Below are 23,496 nucleotides of genomic sequence, written 5' to 3'. Positions count from 1 at the left end.
GCCTACGGCCCCTCCGACCACCACCAATCATTCATTGATCATTCATTCACGAGTGTGAGCGGCACCGGGGCAAAGGGTGAAGTGTCCTGCCCAAGGACACAACGGCAGCGACTTTGATGTCAATAGGTGGGAAGCGAACCTGCAACCCTCAGGTTTCTGGCACAGCCCCTCTACCCACTACGCCTTGCTGCCCCTGTTATTCTTGTTTTGTGTGGGTTCACAGAGTGTGGCGCATATTAGTAAGAGTGTTAAAGTTGTTTATATCACAACCATCAGTGTGATCTCTATGGTTGTGGAACAAGACCCCTGGTTTACACATAGTAAAATTAAAAAAAAAAACTCCGCCGCTATTTTGAAAATGACGACAGGGGAAGCGTCACTCCTGAGGTCACAAATTTGAGCCGGCGGTAAAAGTAAGCATGCGCTAATAAATTTTGGGAGCGAGTTTGACCCGGCAGTAGTTCAAGGCAGGCGCATATTACACATTTCAAGGAAATACGGTACATTAAAACAACTCAAAAAGTTGCTTAAGCATTGTATTGCATCGCGCCGCAACCCACCTTCTTGTCAACACAGTCTGGGTCAACTTGGATGTGCACCGCCATATCTGTGTTTCGTTCTGTGAACTTGTACCCACCGCGGTTTTGAATTATTTATGGCTGCCCGATTAAAAATTGAAGAAAAACAAACCGTTATTGTTTTAAGAAACATACCACGGATATAGTCGGCAAGTCTCGCAGCATTATTCTGACAAACCGGCACTGAATCTGTCCTAGTTAGCGCAGATGCTAAGCTATTCATTCTGTTTGAATGTCTTTTTTTTTTTTTTTTTTTTTTCCGAAGCTCATTTTTATCTCTTTCCCCTTCCAAACATTGTTGACGTGATAAATGAGAGGAGCAAAGGATGGAAGATGGAGAGGGAAGGGAGCGCTGTGCTGTGTGGCTTCAGAACTTCCTCTCAAGCGTTTACCCACCTGCTCAGATAAGAGAGGCACTGCAAATTAACACACTCTTGGAGGGCTGTGAGCGGGTGTGTGTGTGTGTGTGTGTGTGTGCACCTTGCACACCTTTCTTCGCCTTGCCGCAGGTATCGCAGATAAAGATGTGTCATTGATAAATGAGATTGTATTTGCCGTGTGGGAAATGGAATTCCTGGCCCTACATCATCAGATGAATAATGATAACACTGAATAACACTTTTCATTACCCGGGACTGTTGTCTGCAAACTGTTCCGTGCCCGCCATGCCTATTTGTTTTTGTTTTGCGCGTTGCAAATTAAACTGAATGTTAAGTTTCTGCGGATGCTGTTTGCTTTGAATCATTTTCTAAACATAAACTCCAATTTCTGTTGTTTTTCTACTCTAAATCTGATAAAAAATGTGTATTTACCCATCAATAGAAGTGTTGTTGTTTTTTGAGCAGGGAATTAGCAATTATATTAAAAGCTTATCATTCTACAAGGCGAAATTATGAATTTGAAAGCCGGAATAGATTGGAAAAACCATTGGAATGTTTTTTCGATCAAAATACGGTATTTTGATCTAAAATCCTTTCATTTTATCAGAACTCGACAGTGCGCCTTATAACCCGGTGCGCCTGATGTTCGGAATAATTGTAACCACCTCAAAGCTATTTTTTTTGGTACATGGTGAAATGATAAGTGTGACCAGGAGATGGCAGTCACACATAAGAGATACGTGTAGACTGCACTATGAAGACTGTCTACATTCTATGGCACTGCAATATGACTCAAGTAAACAACACCAACATTTTATATGTTCCATTGAAAATTTACAACATTACACACGGCGCTCAAAAATCTATCAAAATGTTTTAGTATGACTTTGGTAAGCTATGAAGCCGCACCGCTTGATTGATTGTACTGTACTTTAACATAGGAGTATTATAATGATGTGTGTGTATAAGGTAAGACATATTATTTGGTGTTTTGTTTCACAATATTATGCAAAAGCAACTTTTTTTACTTTCTGGTACCCGCTGATCTGTATTTGGGGACTGCATAAGTCCTGAACATTTGCCTTTGTAGCCCGTGCCGACGCCATAGACGATAAGCGTCTTCTTTTTCTCCATCTTCTTGTTAAGGGACATTCATCCTCTGATGTTGACATTTCTAATATAAAGTAGTGTAAAGTACTTACTTGTATCCGTCAGTAAACATGCCATGAAAGCGCTGAAACATACCAGTGTAGTAAGTTTACATTATTCACCCAAGAAATTTTTGTTATTAGAGAGTTCCGGTTGGACGATTTTTCACGGGACGTTGTTGTTGCAGTAGTGAGCCATGGATGAAGAGATACTGCTCTGTTATTGATTGAAGTAAACTCTGGATGTCATTAAAACAGTTAACTCCGTCTTTTGACACTTCTTCCACTCCCGTCCTTGCACGCTACACCGCTACAACAAAGATGACGGGGAGAAGACGCTGTGGAAGGTGAGCCACGTAAATAAGACCGCCCTCAAAACAGCGCATCCTGAAGCGACTGTCAAAAAGCGACTGTCAAAAAGCGACTTGAAGATGATCCGTACAACATTGTGACCAAAGAACCACCATTACATGGTTTATAGACCACAAGGAAGTCTTTCAAATTAAGAAAAAAATAGTAATAATAATATGACCCCTTGAATACGCCCTATAAGCCGGTTTTCCTTCTGTATGGGGATAGACTTGATTAAACCCTGTCCTCGGCAGTGCGCATTATAATCCGGTGCGCTTTATGGTCTGGGAAAATTTGGTACTCATCTACAATTCTACTCCCTCTGCAAATGGCCCTGGCGTGGCTGTGCTGTAGACATCGCAGTGAGACCAACACATTGAGAGACGTCCTGAACCCTCTCTCTTTCGTCAAGGACACCTAGGTAGTTGAACTCCTGGACTCAAAAAGTTTGGGTACCACTAGTTGGGTTAAAGGGTACACCCTGGGCAAGGCGCCACCTCATCGCAGGGCCAACACAGAGACACAGATACATATTTACACACACTTATATATATATATATATATATAAATATAGATATATATATATATATATATATATATATATATATATATATATATATATATATATATATATATATTCATTCATCCATCCATTTTCTACTGCTTGTCCCTTACTTTTAGGACCTCATTCATCTACATCTTGTATTGGCATGGTAATGAGCGGTGCCTGGTTTCCTCCAAACATGATGCCTGGCATTCACGCTAAAGAGTTCAATATTTGTCTCATCAGACCAGAGACTTTTGTTTTTCATGGCCTGAGAGCCTTTCAAGTGCATTATGGCAAGCTGTTTGCCCAGAAAGGGCTTCCGTCTGGCCACTTAACCACACAGGCTTGATTGGTGGATTGCTGCAGAGATGGTTGTCCTTCTGGAAGGTTCTCATCTCTCCACAGAGGAATGCTGTAGCTCTGTCAGAGTGACCATTGGGTTCTTGGTCACCTCCCTGACTAGACTAAGATGAATGCAGCAATGTACACAGACATCCTGGATGAAAACCAACATTTCCATTCCAAACTGATGGAACTTGACAGGTGCTGCAAAGAGGAATGGGCAAAACTGCCCAAATATAGGTGTGCCAAGCTTGTGGCATCGTATTCAAAAAGACATGAGGCTGGAATTGCTTCCAAAAGTGTATGGTAAATTGTACGGTGTACATTGTTGTTATATGATTATAAACTAGCATGCATTTGCATTTGGTCACAGATAGCTTCAGGTGCAGATCTCCATCCATTACAGCTCATCCAGAGACTGGTGGTTCTTGCCCTCAGGACAATTGGAACCCGAAAAGAATACAGGCTTGGATTTTAGGAGTGACTATAAACACATTAGCGACATCTGGTAGCAGCCCCCACGGATAGGAGTAGAGGTTAGGGGTCGGAGGACACCCTAATCAAACTGAGCAGAGGAATAAGGTCAGGATGTAGAATATATTTATATTATTCATTTATTACATATGTAATATATGTTGTAAATTATATTATTTATTATTATTATTATTGTCTATTGTGAGCGAACTGTGGTGCTGAATTTCCCCCAGGGATCAATAAAGTACGTTCTATTCTATTCTATTCTATTCTAAGATATAGAGTGAGTGGCCGAACAACAAACTGGGCTTTGTCCAGACTGGCGGCTCCAAGGCTAGAATTACATAGAGTAAGGGTCTTTGTGTAAAAGGTATTTAAGGACAGTGGTCCGAAAGTAAATCAGAAGAATAGTCAGGCCCATCCTATTTCTCCTGGGAAGCTGAAGTTCCGGTCTGACGCTCCTTGAAACAAATAAAGCTTTTTGTTCGATGATTCCTTGTTGGCGTCTTCTTGGCTCATCACACAGTCACACTGTCCTGGGAGAGTGACAGCATTAACAAATAGACAACAGGTGCATCAACAAAGTATTGAGCAAAGGGATTTTTTGTTTTAAATTTTTTACATTTGCAATAAAATATATAAATATTTCAGTTTTTGTGTGCTGAGTGTACATTCATTAAAAATTAAAATGAGCTTTTTTTTGGAGTTAGGCAAATGGCTGCAATGAGACGACAACAACAGAGAGTACATTTTAAAAGGGTCTAAATACTTTCCTTATGTACACACACACATATATATATATATATATATATATATATATATATATATATATATATATATATATATTACCACATTTGACAGGTGTTTAGGGTCATTGTCCTGTTGGAAAACCCAACCTCCTGGCTGATGATTTTAGGTTATCCTGCATAAAATGGAGGTAATCCTCTTTTTTCATTGTCCCATGTACTCTTTGTAAAGCACCAGTTCCATTGGCTACAAAAGAGGCCCAGCGCATAATATAACCACCACCATGTTTGATGATAGGTGTGGTGTTCCTGGGATTAAAGGCCTCCCCTTTTCTATTCCAAACATGCTGTATTGCTGGGTATTGTGGCCAAACAGCTCAATTTGTGTTTAATTCATTCAGTCATTCATAAAAGAACCAAACTTCATGAATGTTTTTTGTGACCAACAAGTATGTGCTCCAATCACTCTATCACAAAAAAAATAAGAGTAGTAGAAATGATTGGAAACTCAAGACAGCCATGACATTATGTTCTTTACAAGTGTATGTGAACATTTGACCATGACTGTATATATATATATATATATATATATATATATATATATTATGTCTTAATTGGATTATCGAGAGAATAGTGCTCGATACCGTAGTAGAGCGCAATATGTATGTGTGGGAAAAATCACAAGACTACTTCATCTCTACAGAACTGTTTCATGAGGGGTTCCCTCAATCGTCCGGAGATTGAGGGAACCCCTCATGAAACAGTTCTGTAGAGATGAAGTAGTCTTGTGATTTTTCCCACACATACATATATATATATATATATATATATATATATATATATATATATATATATATATATGTATATATATATATATATATATATATATATATATATATATATATATATATATATATATATATATATATATATATATATATATATATATGTATATATATATATATATATATATATGTATATATATATATATATATATATATGTATATATATATATATATATATATATGTATATATATATATATATATATATATATATATATAAAAAAAAAATATATATATATATATATATATATATATATATATATATATATATATGGCTTCACGGTGGCAGAGGGGTTAGTGCGTCTGCCTCACAATACGAAGGTCCTGCAGTCCTGGGTTCAAATCCAGGCTCGGGATCTTTCTGTGTGGAGTTGGCATGGTCTCCCCGTGAATGCGTGGGTTCCCTCCGGGTACTCCGGCTTCCTCCCACCTCCAAAAACATGCACCTGGAGATAGGTTGATTGGCAACACTAAATTGGCCCTAGTGTGTGAATGTGAGTGTGAATGTTGTCTGTCTATCTGTGTTGGCCCTGGGATGAGGTGGCGACTTGTCCAGGGTGTACCCCGCCTTCCGCCTGATTGTAGCTGAGATAGGTGCCAGCACCCCCCGCGGCCCCGAAAGGGAATAAGTGGTAGAAAATGGATGGATGGATATATATATATATATATATATATATATATATATATATACACACGCATTATATTATTATTATTAATAGTAATATTAATTTGGTTGTCTTGTGTCCCTCATCCCCACAATTTCCTTTTTTCTTTTTCTTTTCATCCCTCCTGCTCCAATCTGGCGCAAACACTAAATATATCCAAACATTTAATGAAGTCAAATATAAATAAGGAAACAAGAAAAGTATCTCACACTTCTCTTTTTTTTTTTTTTAAGTAAATATGTACAGCAGATATGGGCATCTACATAAATAGTATGATTTGTCTGAGTGGCTGGACAATATATTTTTGTTTGACCTTGGGACGTGACACGGGTCGGGTTGTGGGTGCCGGCAAGCCTCATCCCACACACGGGCTGTAGTTTGGGGACCACTGCATTCAACCTTCAAAGACAACTGATGACTTGTTTTTTTATTGATAATTAACTTTCCCCTACGATAGGACACTTGTCATTCCTGACAAAATACCACATATTAAACTGTCCGTCTACAATGACACCGTTTTGCCTCAAGGGCAAGTAAATACTGTCACGCTATCTGAGATAAGCGCAGACCTGCCACCTTTAGGTATGGTTTCATCCCCGACAAGGCAATATTCACCTCTCCTCATTGTTATGAAAAGTAAGTGTGATGATGTGCTCTGACAGGTGACAGACTCTGTATATTGTTTTCCATGTTTTGTGTTTACTTCTGTGTCAGCCCTCCTCCTTCCTGTGTTTGCACTTTCAAGCCAGTGTGGAGCGCTAATTGACACACCTGCCTCTGTTTGGTGATTAGGAGACTTACCTTTGGACAATCACCTTTTGAGGGCTTTGCCAGCATTTTGTCTTAAAAGCCTACTGAAACCCGCTACTACCGACCACGCAGTTTATATATCAATGATCAATCAATCAATCAATGTTTACTTATATAGCCCTAAATCACTAGTGTCTCAAAGGGCTGCACAAACCACAACACAAACCACTATGACATCCTCGGTAGGCCCACATAAGGGCAAGGAAAACTCACACCCAGAGGGACGTCGGTGACAATGATGACTATGAGAACCTTGGAGAGGAGGAAAGCAACGGATATTAACACTGACACGATTGTATATACGGCGGATACTTTCTCTCGTTTTGAGGAAATAACATTAGAGGAATTGTTACAACGTGTAAATGGAATAAAACAAACAACATGTTTACTTGACCCTCTTCCAGGGAAACTGATCGCAATTTTAAATTTCCCAGGAGTTTCTTGTTGAAAACGTTGCGGAATGATGACGTGTACGCGTGACATCACGGACTGTAAGGATATATTAGCGCTGTGCACACACACAGCTAAAAGTCGTCTGCTTTAACCGCATAATTACACCGTATTTCAGACATCTGTGTTGCTGAATGTTTTTGGAATTTGTTCAATTAATAATGGAGAAGTCAAAGTAGAAAGATGGAGTTGGGAAGCTTTAGCCTTTAGCCACACAAACACACGGTGATTCCTTGTTTAAAATTCCCGGAGGTGAAGCTTTACTCTGGATCAGAGCGGTCAAGCGAACATGGATCCCGACCAAATGTCAACCAGCAGTTTTCGGTGAGAAAATTGTGGTAAAAAGTCACCACTTACCGGAGATCAGCTGAGCTTGTGCCGTCCATACAGCTGCCGTAATAATTTATGGAACATCATTAGTAATTTTTCCTTATTAAGATTAATTTTAGAATTTTGATGACATGTTTTAAATAGGTTAAAATCCAATCTTCTCTTTGTTATAATATATAACAAATTGGACCAAGCTATATGTTTAACAACGACAAATCATTATTTCTTCTAGATTTTCCCAAATAATTTTTTTTAAAGAAATTCAAAAGACTTTGAAATAAGATTTAAATTTGATTCTACAGATTTCCCAGATTTGTCAGAATAATATTTTTTAATTTTAATCATTATAAGTTTGAAGAAATATTTCACAAATATTCTTTGTCGAAAAAAGCTAAGATGAAGAATTAAATTACAATGTATTTATTATTCTTTACAATAAAAAAATAATAATTGAACATTGATTTAAATTGTCAGGAAAGAAGAGGAAGGATTTTAAAAGGTAAAAAGGTATATGTGTTTAAAAATCCTAAAATCATTTTTAAGGTTTTATTTTTTCTCAAAAATGGTCTTTCTGAAAGTTATTAGAAGCAAAGTAAAACAATTAATTAATGTATTTAAACAAGTGAGGACCAAGTCTTTAAAATATTTTCTTGGATTTTCAAATTCTATCTGAGTTTTGTCTCTCTTAGAATTAAAAATGTCGAGCAAACCGAGACCAGCTTGCTCGTAAATAAATACAATTGAAAATAATAGAAGCAACTCACTGGTAAGTGCTGCTATTTGAGCTATTATTAGAACAGGCCAGCGGGCGACTCATCTGGTCCTTACGGACTACCTGGTGCCCGCGGGCACCGCGTTGGTGACCCCTGCCGTAGACGTTATGAAACTGGGCCGGCACGCTGGTTCTATAGGGGAAAAGTGTACGTGACGACATGCTGTCCTGACTCAGGTTCAGGACAGCATGCGGACCTGAGTGAGTGGCTGTTAAGGGGTGAAGGTTTTAGATGAGAGAGGACGCTAAAGGCAGTGTCTTTAAGGCATGCCTCTAATATTGTTGTTCGGGTGATTTTTGGGAGGGGCAATGAAATTCGGGAGTCTCCCGGAAAATCGGGAGGGTTTGCAAGTATGCCTATGACAGGCCTGGGTAATTATTTTGTCGCAGGGGGGCCAAATATAGAGGAAAAATGTGTCTGGGGGTTGGTATATCTATCTATCTATGTATACATACCATATATATATATATATATATATATATATATATATATATATATATATATATATATATATATATATATATATATTATATCAATCAATCAATCAATGTTTACTTATATAGCCCTAAATCACTAGTGTCTCAAAGGGCTGCACAAACCACCACGACATCCTCGGTAGGCCCACATAAGGGCAAGGAAAACTCACACCCAGTGGGACATTGGTGACAATAATGACCCAGTGGGACGTCGGTGACAATGATGACTATGAGAACCTTAGAGAGGAGGAAAGCAATGGATGTCGAGCGGATCTAACATGATACTGTGAAAGTTCAATCCACAATGGATCCAACACAGTCGCGAGAGTCCAGTCCAAAGAGGATCCAAGACACAGCAGCGAGAGTCCCGTTCACAGCGGAGCCAGCAGGAAACCATCCCAAGCGGAGGCGGACCAGCAGCGCAGAGATGTCCCCAGCCGATACACAGGCGAGCAGTACATGGCCACCGGATCGGACCGGACCCCCTCCACACGGGAGAGTGGGACATAGAAGAAAAAGAAAAGAAACGGCAGATCAACTGGTCTAAAAAGGGAGTCTATTTAAAGGCTAGAGTATACAAATGAGTTTTAAGGTGAGACTTAAATGCTTCTACTGAGGTGGCATCGCGAACTGTTACCGGGAGGGCATTCCAGAGTACTGGAGCCCGAACGGAAAATGCTCTATAGCCCGCAGACTTTTTTTGGGCTTTGGGAATCACTAATAAGCCGGAGTCCTTTGAACGCAGATTTCTTGCCGGGACATATGGTACAATACAATCGGCAAGATAAGATGGAGCTAGACCGTGTAGTATTTTATACGTAAGTAGTAAAACCTTAAAGTCACATCTTAAGTGCACAGGAAGCCAGTGCAGGTGAGCCAGTACAGGCGTAATGTGATCAAACTTTCTTGTTCTTGTCAAAAGTCTAGCAGCCGCATTTTGTACCAACTGTAATCTTTTAATGCTAGACATGGGGAGACCCGAAAATAATACGTTACAGTAGTCGAGGCGAGACGTAACAAACGCATGGATAATGATCTCAGCGTCTTTAGTGGACAAAATGGAGCGAATTTTAGCGATATTACGGAGATGAAAGAAGGCCGTTTTAGTAACGCTTTTAATGTGTGCCTCAAAGGAGAGAGTTGGGTCGAAGATAATACCCAGATTCTTTACCGTGTCGCCTTGTTTAATTGTTTGGTTGTCAAATGTTAGAGTTGTATTATTAAATAGAGTTCGGTGTCTAGCAGGACCGATAATCAGCATTTCCGTTTTTTTGGCGTTGAGTTGCAAAAAGTTAGCGGACATCCATTGTTTAATTTCATTAAGACACGCCTCCAGCTGACTACAATCCGGCGTGTTGGTCAGCTTTAGGGGCATGTAGAGTTGGGTGTCATCAGCATAACAGTGAAAGCTAATACCGCTAATATATATATATATATATATATATATATATATATATATATATATATAATATATATATATATATATATATATATATATATATATATATATGTCTTGATTGGATTATCCAGAGAATAGTGCTCGATACCGTGGTAGAGCGCAATATGTAAGTGTGGGGAAAAAAAAAAAAATATATATATATATACATAAACACACACATATACTGTATATGTATATGTAAGCTGTGAAAGTTTCCTGTAAAGTATGTGTGCTTGGGTCCTATTTTTAGGAACACTGATACAAAACCTAACAATTTTGTCTGATGGAATGCTAAAAACGTTATGACAGACCGCTTTAAAGACCTACTGAAATGAGGTTTTCTTATTTAAACGGGGATAGCAGGTCCATTCTATGTGTCATACTTGATCATTTCGCGATATTGCCATATTTTTGCTGAAAGGATTTAGTAGAGAACATCCACGATAAAGTTCGCAACTGTACAAAAGCCCTGCCTCTACCGGAAGTCGCAGACGATGACGTCACATGTTGATGGCTCATCATATATTCACATTGATTTTAATGGGAGCCTCCAACAAAAACAGCTATTCAGACCGAGAAAACGACAATTTCCCCATTAATTTGAGCGAGGCTGAAAGATTTGTGTTTGAGGATATTGATAGTGATGGACTAGAAAAAAAACAACAAAAAAAGTAAAAAAAATAACAAATTGTGATTACAATCGCGTTGCATTGAGACAGATTCATATGTGCTTAGAGACATTTTTTAAAATAATTCTGGGAAATCCCTTATCTTTCTATTGTGTTGCTAGTGTTTTAGTGAGTTTAATAGTACCTGATAGTCGGAAGTGTACGTCCACGGCCGGGTGTTGACGCGCAGTGTCTCAGGAAAGTCGACGGCAGCTGTACGGGAGGCACAAGCTCAGCTGATATCCGGTAAGAGGCAACTTTTTAACCACAATTTTCTCACGGAAACCTGCTGGTTGACATTCGGTCGGGATCCATATTCGCTGTGATCCATAGTAAAATTTCACGTCTGTGAATTTTAAACAAGGAATCACCGTGTGTTTTTTGTGGCTAAAGGCTAAAGCTTCCCAACTCCGTCTTCCTACTTTGACTTCTCCACTATTAATTTAACAAATTGCAAAAGATTCAGCAACACAGATGTCCAAAATACTGTGTAATTATGCCGTTAAAGCAGACGACTTTTAGCTGTGTGTGTGTGCAGCGCTAATATTCATAACAGCCCGTGACGTCACGCGTACACGTCATCATTACGCGACGTTTTCAAGAAAAAAGTCCTTGGGAAATCAAAAATTGCAATTTAGTAAACTAATAAGGCCGTATTGGCATGTGTTGCAATGTTAATATTTCATCATTGATATATAAACTATTAGACTGCGTGGTCGGTAGTAGTGGGTTTCAGTAGGCCTTTAAATAAACGGAATGTTTTTTTTAATTTATTTTTTACTGAATGAGACACCTAGAATCTACGTGAAAATAAAGAATGTGGGATTTACAATATTAACTATGAAGGATAAAACATTGAATATTGACAACATATGAACGTCACCTCCCCTCTCCATCGACATGTTTTACAATCAAGCGAAACGCAACAAAATGCAACAAACACAGATAAATATGAACTCGAATGTTGCGATCCGCTGTTCTCATCTTCACAGTTTGTTGTTTTGTTTCCTTGCTTTGTATCACTCGCCGTCATTTGACTGCTTAGTTCCTGTTTAGTCTGTTTCCATGGTTTCTTATTAGTTTCACCTGCTACTCTCGGTTCCCGCACACCTGTTACAGTTGATTACTGCCATATATAAGCCTGCCCCTTTTCGTTATTCATTCTGGGATTCTAATTTGCCTTTGAGCAACAGTGACGACTGACTACTTCTCTGTACGTATATATTCTCGCTAGCTTTCACGCTACGCCTTAGCTTTTACTCTCGCTCTCACGCTAATGATTTGTTTCTCCCTTTTGTGTGCCTTCGTGCCAAGTCTAGTTTTCTGTTTGTTATTCCTAGCTTCTATGCTAGCGCCCTTGGTTTGTTTTTCTGTTAGCACCAGTGTTTTTGTTTCTAGCCTGTTTTTGTTACCTTAATAAATCATTCACATCTTACCTTATGCTGTGTTCTTGCCGACGCATCCTTGAGGAAACAAACACGGCATCGCTATGCCGACCAGACGTTACATCGAAGGGTTAAATAAACCCAGCTACAACCTGATACATCTGATATATCACTAAGCTTTAGAACATGGGTGTCAAACTCTGGCCCGCGGGCCAAATTTGGCCGTGTAATTTCATTTGGCCCTTGAGGCAATAATAAATTAACATTAGAGCTGGCCCGCCGGTATTATACATTGGCGGTGCCGCTGTATCACCGCATTCAACGCTAATTCTCATACTTGCCAATCCTCCGGATTTTTCCAGGAGAATCACGAATTTCAGTGCCCCCCCCGAAAATTTCCCGGGGCAACCATTCTCCTGAATTTCCACCCAGACAACAATATTGGGGGCGTGCCTCAAAAGTACTGCTTTTAGCATCCTCTACAACCTGTCGTCACGTCCACTTTTCCTCCATACAAACAGCGGCCAGCCCAGTCACGTAATATATGCGGCTTCTACACACACAAGTGAATGCAAGTCATACTTGGTCAACAGCCATACAGGTCACACTGAGGGTGCCCGTATAAACAACTTTAACACTGTTACACCACACTGTGAACCCACACCAAACAAGAATGACAAACACATTTCGGGAGAACATCCGCACCGAAACACAACAAAAACACAACAGAACAAATACCCAGAATCTCTTGCAGCACTTACTCTTCCGGGACGCTACAATATACACCCCCGCTACCAACAAAACTCGATTTTGCATGTCACTTTAAAGTTATATAAGCCAAGCTTGTTCAATATGCAATGCAAAACTTGCTTGGGTCCCTATTAAAAGGTTAAGTTGTTCAACATTGGCCCGCGGCTTTGTTCAGTTTAGAATTTTGGCCCACTCTGTATTTGAGTTTGACACCCCTGCTTTAGAACTTTGTTAGAAAAATGCCCTGCCGCGTCTGTCCCTGACTCCCGCATTTCAGGCTCTGTTAACACTCTGTGGAAACGCTCCCCGCCCACACTGCTTGGTGCCTCGTTTGAGCTGCTGTGACTTAGATTACCATAGCAACTAATTAGATGACAATAGTAACTAATTGAAATACCATAGTGACTAGTTTATCATGCAAAAGTGCAGATTCCAACCAATGAAATGCTTTGTATTGTTCTAAACGTACAGTCATTAGAAAACATCACTGCACATCATAATGGCAGCTACACTTTCCATCTTGAAGATCTAAAAAAATATATTTGGGAATGTCTGGCAGGCCAAATTTAAATGCTTAACGCCCAGATCTGTCCTAAGACCTTCAGTCTCCCTTGTATTTGCCATCCATGTTGATCTTGTACATTCACAGAAAAATTTATTCAGGCCTTTTACTAGAAACCCTCTCAAATCCAGGCTATAGAAGGTGAGCCTATACCTGACAAGGTTGCAGTGAGCTCCGAACATAACAGTACCTTTGTATCGCAGCCCTGACCCTGCACTTTCAATCGGTAGCTTTGATGGCTATGAAAGACTACATTGTGTAACCTTTTTTTGACGGACAACCTTTCTCCAGCCTTGACCAGGCCAGTGAATTTTTAACTCACTTGAGTACCTTACATGGAAAGAGATAGCGAAGATCGCATCAAACCTTCTTGAAGTCCTCGCTCTGGGCTGTTAGCGAAGGACATGTGCTCCATATGGTACATTTGGTTTTCACACAAGGCTCTGCTCGTGTCACTTCAAATCTGGCAGTCCCTCGGGGGCATCAGTTCCTGCCATGCCAAGTCTTGTATCACGCTCAGCAGGGTCAGGGACACCTCCTTTACATTTTCATCTTGAAGGAACGGACATGTCCCTGGAGACACTGGATGACAAGCATGGAGTCAGTCCAAGGCGCTCTGTCAAGGCCCGTATTTTCTGATCACTGTTCGATGGCAAAAAGTCATAGAGACTTACTGGAATGGTTTTGTTTTCCGCTCACAAAGCATCCAGAACAGATCCCTCATGCCAGGTTGGGAGTTGTTTTGTGTTTTTTCTGTTGTAGTTTTTAGTTACCTGTCTATGCTTCTATTTTCCTAGTTAGACTTCCTGTTGTCATCAACAAGCTTCATTGCAGACTCCAACATCCAAGTAGACCTACAATCTCATACAGTACATAACACAAACAAAATACAGTATAAAATGCATGATCTTATAATATCACAACAGTGCTTGTGCATATTCAGTAAAAAGGCATCTAATAAATAAATAAAGGCAACAATAAAATATATATATATATATATATATATATATATATATATGTAAATATAAACGGAATAAAATGATTTGCAAATCCTTTTTAACCCATATTCAGTTGAATGCACTACAAAGACAAGATATTGGATTTTCAAACTCATAAACTTTTTTTTTTTTTTTGCAAATAATAATTAACTTAGAATTTCATGGCTGCAACATGTGCCAAAGTACTTGGGAAAGGACATGTTCACCACTGTGTTACATCACCTTTTATTTAACAACACTCAATAAACGTTTGGGAACTGAGGAAAGTAATTTTTGAAGCTTTGAAAGTGGAATTCTCTCCCATTCTTGTTTTATGTAGACCTTCTGTCGTTCAACAGTCCGGGGTCTCCGCTGTCGTATTTTACGCTTCAAAATGCGCCACACATTTTCGATGGGAGACAGGTCTGGACTGCAGGCGGTCCACAAAAGTACCTGCACTCTGTTTTTTTACGAAGCCACGCTGTTGTACCACATGCTGAATGTGGCTTGGCATTGTCCATGAAAAAGACGGCGCTTAGATGGCAGCATATGTTTTTCCAAAACCTACATGTACCTTTCAGCATTAATGGTGCCTTCACAGATGTGTAAGTTACCCATGCCTTGGGCACTAATGCACCCCCATACCATCACAGATGCTGGTTTTTGAACTTTGCGTCGATAACAGTCTGGATGGTTCGCTTACCCTTTGGTCCAATGACACAATGTTGAATATTTCTACAAACAATTTGAAATGTGGACTCGTCAGACCACAGAAAACTATTCCACTTTGCATCAGTCCATCTTAGATGATCTTAAATGACCAGAGAAGACGACAGCATTTCTGGATGTTGTTGATAAATGGCTTTCACTTTGCATAGTAGAGCTTTAACTTGAACTCACAGATGTAGCGACCAACTGTATTTAGTTACAGTGGTTTTCTGAAGTGTTACTGAGCCCATGTGGTGATATCCTTTTGAGATTGATGTTGGTTTATGATACAGAGCCGTCTGAGGGATCGAAAGTCACGGTCATTCAATGTTGGTTTCCGGCCATGCCGGTTACGTGGAGTGATTTCTCCAAATTCGCTGAACATTTTGATGATATTACGGACCATACATGTTGAAATCCCTAAATTTCTTGCAATTGCACTTTGAGAAACGTTGTTCTTAAACTGTTTGACTATTTGCTCACGCAGTTGTGGACAAAAGGGTGCACCTCGCCCCATCTTTTCCTGTGAAAGACTGAGCATTTTTTGGGAAGCTGTTTTAATACCCAATCATGGCACCCACCTGTTCCCAATTAGCCTGCACACCTGTGGGATGTTACAAATAAGTGTTTGATGAGCATTCCTCAACTTTATCAGTATTTATTACCACCTCTCCCAACTTCTTTGTCACGTGTTGCTGGCATTAAGGATCGCGGGCTATTTGTAATATAATATGGCTTTTAATTTTTTGCGGCTCCAGACGGATTTGTTTTTGTATTTTTGGTCCAATATGGCTCTTTCAACATTTTGGGTTGCTGACCCCTGGCCTAACCTAAACTCTGATACTAATCTTCGGGATTAACACATACATTTTATATCTTTTGATAGGATTATATCCTGTTAAACAGTAAGTAGGTTAGATATAAGTATTGAATATGAATAGAATCAAGAGTAAGAGTGGAAAAGTTTTGCTCCGAGGTCTAAAAGGGTAAGAAACCCGTACGTTAGATAGTCCCTGGGGTAGCGTTCGTAGTTTTCTGTCAACACGGTTTACATTGGCAGGTTTTCGATGAGTTGGGGTGGTAGTGAATTAGTTGGATTGGTTTCTGGGACGTTAATCTCCACCATTTGTTTTGAGGAGCGGCATCAAGCACTCCTATCACTGAACTTCCTCTTCCATAGCCTCTCTTGGTGTCATCTCAAACTTACTTTGCTTCAGCGTTCATATACAAAATGAATAAACTCACTAAAAACGTATGGTGAACAGGATATCAATCAGTCAATCAAAGTGTCTCAAAGGGCTGCACAAGCCACAACGACGTCCTCGGCTCAGATCCCACATCAGGGCAAGAAAAAACTCAACCTAAAGGGATAACAATGAGAAACCTTGGAGGGGACTGATGCAATGGACGTAAGTGGATCCAGTTTATAGTGTAAGAGTCCAGTCCATAGTGGATCTAACATAATAGTGTGAGAGTCCGGTCCATAGTGGATCTAAGATAATAGCATGAGAGTCTAGTCCATCGTGGATTTATCATTATAGTGTGAGAGTCCAGTCCAGGGTGGGGCCAGCCGGGGATTACCTTGAGTGGAGACAAGTCAGCAGTGCAGAGACGTCATCAACTGATGCACAGATGAGTGGTCCACCCCGGGTCCTGACTTTGAACAGCTAGCGCCTCATCTGTGGTCACCTAAAAACCTCTCCACGCAGTAGAGGTGGGCAGAGCAGAAAAAAAGATGGCAGATTGTCAGGTTCAAACACTGATGATATCTATTAAAACAGATGATAAGCAAGGAATCATGCAGAGACAGAGTTAAATTTCCCTCAATTAAGGAAAGACGTTATTTAGGCTGTACTCTAGTTAGAGATCCAAACTTTGCTCTAAAGTCAAGCCCACATTCTTGCTCTATTTATTTAGGAGGTCCCTGGTTACACCACTTCAGCTGTCGTTAAGGGCAGGTGGTAATCTCGACAGCTCCAGTTAGACACAATACATCATTATACAAGAATTGCAAATGTGTTGGCACTGGTGATATCGCCTTGTCTCTGCTCCGTCTGCGTCACGGCGGTGTTCGGCCTTGGCAGTCAGCAGGCCGTTCCTGGACACAGATTCTGATACGAGACTGGCTTGCAATCTTTTGGATTGCTAGCTTTGCACAGACAAAGAAAAATACCACTTTGGCACAATTGACAATAGCAAGGGGTTTTAAGCATAAAAGTGGTGTGATAGGGACGGCGTGGCGCAGTGGCAGAGTGGCCGTGCGCAACCCGAGGGTCACTGGTTCAAATCCCACCTAGAACCAACCTCGTCATGTCCGTTGTGTCCTGAGCAAGACACTTCACCCTTGCTCCTGATGGGTGCTGGTTGGCGCCTTGCATGGCAGCTCCCTCCATCAGCGTGTGAATGTGTGTGTGAATGGGTAAATTTGGAAGTAGTGTCAAAGCGCTTTGAGTACCTTGAAGGTAGAAAAGCGCTATACAAGTACAACCCATTTATCATTTATCATTTATAATATATACATAATTATTCTAAGACAGATCAACTGGTCTAAAATGGTGGTCTATTTAAAGGCTAGAGCAGTGTTTTTCCACCTTTTTTGAGCCAAGGCACATTTTTTGCGTTGGAAAAATGCGGACGCACACCACCTGCAGAAATCACTAAAAAAACGAAACTCAGTTGACAGTAAAAAGTAATCGTGGCAATAGTTGGTTATTAATTTAAAGCATGACTATCACTATTGCTCTTGTCTCAAAGTAGGTGTACTATCACCACCTGTCACATCACACCCTGACTTATTTGGACTTTTTTTCTGTTTTCCTGTGTGTAGTGTTTGTTCTTGTATTGCGCTCCTATTTTTTGGGGGGTATTTTCCTGTAGCATTTTCATGTCTTCCTCTGAGCGATATTTCCCACATCTACTTTGTTTTAGCAATCAAGAATATTTCAGGTGTTTTTACTCTGTGATGAGGCGGCGACTTGTCCAGGGTGTACGACACCTTCTCCCCGATTGTAGCTGAGATAGGCTCCAGCGCCCCCCGTGAACCTGAAGGGAATAACCGGTAGAAAATGGATGGATTATCCCTCTTTGTGGGGACATTGTTGATTGTGATGTACGGATGTACTTTGTGGATGCTGTCTTTGCTCCGCAGTAAGTCTTTGCTGTCATCCAGCATTCTGGTTTTGTTTACTTTGTAGGTCAGTTTTAGTTTTGTTCCGCATTGCCTTCCCTAAGCTTCAATGCCTTTTCTTAGGGGCAATCACCTTTTGTTTATTTTTTTGTTTAAGCATTAAATACCTTTTTTACCTACACACTGCCTCCGGTTCTTTCCAATATCTACAAAGCAATTAGCTACCGGCTGCCACCTACTGATATGGGAGAGTATTAAACGGTTACTCTAGACAACACCGACAGTCAACAACAACACACTTACTGCTTCGCAAAAAACATTTTTTACCCCAAATAGGTGATATTAGATCATCAACCAAGGCACACCAGATCGTATTTTACGGCACACTAGCGTGCCGCGGCACAGTGGTTGAAAAACACTGGGCTAAAGTATACACTGCCGGCTGCGGATGAATGTTGGCTGCTAGCTAGCTAGCCATGTCTTAGAGTACCTCTTCCTGAGGGCGTTTCAGTGTTATAATTTCACCTTTATCTTTAGTTTTTTTAAGCCAAAATGCGTCCATTCTACCTTTTCTGTCTACACTCCATGTCTGCTTGTAAGTACTCTGTGCGTGTGCGCTGCCAAACACGCTCCTCTGATCGTAAACCCAGCAATGCCATGTCCGTTACAAAAAAATAAATAAAATAAACATTGGGAAACGGTACTTTTCAAACAGAGTATAGTACCTTTTTTTTAATGTATTAGTACCGCAATACTATACTAGTACCGGTATATTGTACAACCCTAATGTCCTGTAATATAAAATAGCATAACAACCACGTATTTCATGCAATTTGCCTTGTGTGATACAAGGTTATCAACTTTGGAATAAACATACACATCCACATTATCTTTTTCCCTTTTTCCAGCGTGTTTACACACATAAACACACACACTAATAGTTAGAGTGTCCGCCCTGAGATCGGTAGGTTGTGAGTTCTAATACCGGCCGAGTCATACCAAAGACTATAAAAAATGGGACCCATTAACTCCCTGTTTGGCACTCAGCATCAAGGGTTGGAATTGGGGGTTAAATCACCAAATATTATTCCAGGGCGTGGCCACCGCTGCTGCTCACTGCTCCCCTCACCTCCCAGGGGGTGATCAAGGGTGATGGGTCAAATGCAGAGAATTATTCCGCCACACCTAGTGTATGTGTGACAATCATTGGTACTTAAACTTTAACGCCATAATACTAATAGACGTACCAATGGAAAAGATGTAGGCGGTGTCCCGAACACTGAAGTCTGCTTCAATGATTTAGCTGTGCTGTCTTCACCATATTTGATGCCTTGTCTGTCCTTATTCTGATGTGTGCCGCTCCCTTCAGGCGGACTGTACTATGTTCTCCCCTGTGGCCGTCCAGGAAGTAGGATGCCTGAAGGCTTTGAGATTTAAACCCGTGTCGATGTAATGCACCGTGTGACTGCGGTGTGGCTTCCCTTGTTTGGAGTTTGCTTTCCGTTATTTGCTCATGATGAATATTGCAGTTTGGAGGCCAACTCTTCCCTCCGTCTGCATCCAACTTCTTGTTGGCGCATCTGACTGGTGATTGGTCAGCTGGTGTGCGCGGTCAATAATTGTGGTGCGAGGCAGTGTGTTGGCCAGTGCTTGTTGTCATGATCTCACGTGACAGTTATTAGTTTATTGTAGGGTTGTATTGAATACCGGTATTAGTATAGTACCGCGATACTATTGAATAATTTTCGGTACACAACCGTCTCTGAAAGGTACCGGTCCCGCCCGCACCCCTCTGCTCGTTTACGAGCAGAGGAGCATGTTCGGCAGCGCACACACACCGAGTACTTACAAGCAGACACAGTGTGTAGACAGAAAAGGGAGAAAGGACCCATTTTGGCTTAAAAAGTAAAGATAAAGGGAAAATTATAACACTGAAAGGCCCTCAGTGCTTTAAAGGGGAATATTATCACCAGACCTATGTAAGCGTCAATATATACTTTGATCTTGCAGAAAAAAGACCATATGTTTTTTTAACCGATTCCGAACTTTGAAAGGGTAAAATTGGCAATTTAAACGCCTTTCAATTGATAGCCTGTCGGAGCGATGACCTTTCACCCGTGACATTATTTTCAGTTTCTTCGACTGTTTTCCCGTACCTTGGAGACATCATGCCTCGTCGGTGTGTTGTCGGAGGGGTGTAACAACACGAACAGAGACGGATTCAAGTGGCAACAGTGGTCAAAAGATGCAAAAGTCCCTCGTTTGTTAAAGATAAAGGTGAAGTTATAACACTGAAAGGCCCTCAGGAAGAGGGTGCTTTAAAGGGAAACATAATCACCAGACCTATGTAAGCATCAATATATACTTTGATGTTGCAGAAAAAAGACCATAGTTTTTTTAACCGATTTCCGAACTTTAAAACGGTGAATTTGGCGATTTAAACGCTTTCAATTGATAGCCTGTCGGAGTGATGACCTTTCACCCGTGACGTTATTTTCCGTTTTTTCGCTGTTTTCGTGTACCTTGGACACATCATGCCTCGTCGGTGTGTTGTCTGAGGGTGTAACAACACGAACAGAGACGGATTCAAGTTGCAACGGTGGTCAAAAGATACGAAAGTCCCTCGTTTATTCCGCACACTTTACCAACGACAGCTATGCTACGACAGAGATTGCAAGAATATGTTGATATCCTGCGACACTCAAAGACAGATGCATTTCCAACGATAAAGTCAAAGAAATCTGCAATATTGGAAAATAGACCACCACTGAATTTGCGGAATGCGTGAGCTATTCAGGGACGACGGCAGTCTGTTCCCGCAGACCAGCGAGGTAAACCATCTAGATGTCTTGGCTAAGACGTGATTTATGCCATTTCTTTTTCTGTCTCATTTTCTCCCACAGATTTATAACGTTGTGCATGAATGCACAAAGGTGAGTTTTGTTAATGTTATTGACTTATGTGGAGTGTGCTAATCAGACATATTTGGTCACAGCATGACTGTGAGCTAATCGATGCTAATATGCTATTTAGGCTAGCTGTATGTACATATTGCATCATTATGCCTCATATGTAGCTATATCTGCATCCAGCCTTTCCTCCATCCACATTTAATGCCAAACAAACACATACCAATCGTTAGTTAGAAGGCGATCGCCGAATTCGTCCTCGCTTCATGCCGTGCCACTGTCTGTCGTGATATGGCTCAATAGCTTTAGTTTCTTCTTCAATTTCGTTTTCGCTAACTGCCTCCACACTCCAACCATCCGTTTCAATACATGCGTAATCTGTTGAATCACTGAAATCCGAGTCTGAATCCGAGCTACTATCGCTATACCTTTCTGTGCTATCCGCCATGTTTGCTTCTGGTGGTTTCACGCTGTGACATCACAGGATAATGGACGGGTGGATATACCGATGGTGAAAATCAGGCACTTTGAAGTCGTTTTTCGGGATATTGCGTGACGGGTAAAATATTGAGAAAAACTTCGTAATATAAATTAAGTCACCGGGAACTTATTTTTATTGGTTTTAACCTTTCAGAAATTGTGATAATGTTCCTCTTTAAGACATGGCTAGCTAGCTAGCAGCGAACATCCATCCGCAGTCAGCAGTGTTTCAGCTACTTCGAAAAAACTAATCCTGGTCTCCGTGGCGACAAATAAAGTATGTTTCTTACAAGTATCATTCCTGCAGGATGAGGAATAGCTAAACATGCTTCACCACACACCGTAGCTCACCGGCATCAAAATGTAAACAAACACCATTATAGGATCCACACCTATCATCCACTGTAATGATACCAAGTACAGACACGTATGTAGTCGATACTAATATGTTTAAATCTGTATTTTTTGGCATAAAAACATCTTATTTTGTTTTTCTTAAACATATTTTATGTTTATAAACTCAGGAAATATGTCCCTGGACACATGAGGACTTTGAATATGACCAATGTAACGACTTGGTATCGGATTGATACCCAAATATGTGGTATCAACCAAAACTAATGTAAGGTATCAAACAAGAGAAGAATAAGTGATTATTACATTTTAACAGAAGTATAGATAGAACATGTTAAAAGAGAACGTAGGCAGATATTAACAGTAAATGAACAAGTAGATTAATAATTCATTTTCTACCACTTGTCCTTAATAACGTTGACAAAAGAATAGGTAGATAAATGACACAATGTGTTACTGCATATGTCAGCAGACTAATTAGGAGCCTTTGCTTGTTTACTTACTAATAAAAGACAAGTTGTATTGTATGTTCACTATTTTATTTAAGGACTTAACTGCAATAATAAAATATATATGTTTAATGTTAAAATAAAGCCAACAATGCCACTTTTTTGTGGTCCCCTTTAAAAATAAAAGTACAGAAAACTATTTTAGTACCGGTACCAAAAATATTGGTATCGTTACAAAATTAGTTTATTGTATTTGTTTGTATTTCCTATCCTTTACTCTTATTTTTCCTCTATTTGCCACCACTTCCTTCTTCTGAGTGCTGGCTTCCTCACCTGTCCCCCGTCGCTAATCAGGATGCTTCTTATACCAGCTCTGTTCTCTGACAGACGGGCTGGATCATTTTGCTTTGCTCTTGACACACTGCATATATTTCCTTCTGATCCCTGTGTCTGGTAGCTCTTTTGTGTGTATTTTCCAATAAAAGGGCTTTTATTTGCACGGGAATTCCAGTTTCTCCATCCAGGGGTTCAAACCAACATGAGTTAAGTTTAAGTTAAAGTACCATAATATGTGGTAAAAATCTGTCCTCTGCATTCGACCCATCCCCTTGTTCACACCCCTGGGGGTGAGGGGAGCAGTGAGCAGCAGCTCAGAAATCATTTTTGGTGATTTTAACCCCAATTCCAAGCTCTGGAACGACCTACCTCTGAGTGTTAGACAAGCCTCCTCTCTTCCTGTTTTAAATCTCTCCTAAAAACATACTTTTATTCCTTGG

At 40.3% G+C, this 23,496-nt stretch overlaps 1 protein-coding gene across 3 annotated transcripts in view; it reads left to right on the top strand.

Annotated features, from left to right (window-relative positions):
* LOC133542939 (receptor-type tyrosine-protein phosphatase gamma-like) overlaps positions 1 to 23,496 on the top strand; it is a 797,325-nt gene that overhangs the window by 487,769 nt on the left and 286,060 nt on the right. The gene's annotated exons all lie outside the window — the stretch shown is intronic.

This window comes from Nerophis ophidion, linkage group LG02 (genome assembly GCF_033978795.1).
Source record: "Nerophis ophidion isolate RoL-2023_Sa linkage group LG02, RoL_Noph_v1.0, whole genome shotgun sequence".
Classification (NCBI taxonomy): Eukaryota; Metazoa; Chordata; class Actinopteri; order Syngnathiformes; family Syngnathidae; genus Nerophis; species Nerophis ophidion.
Note: the sequence above shows the minus strand (reverse complement) of the source record. Positions and strands in the feature narration are given on the sequence as shown.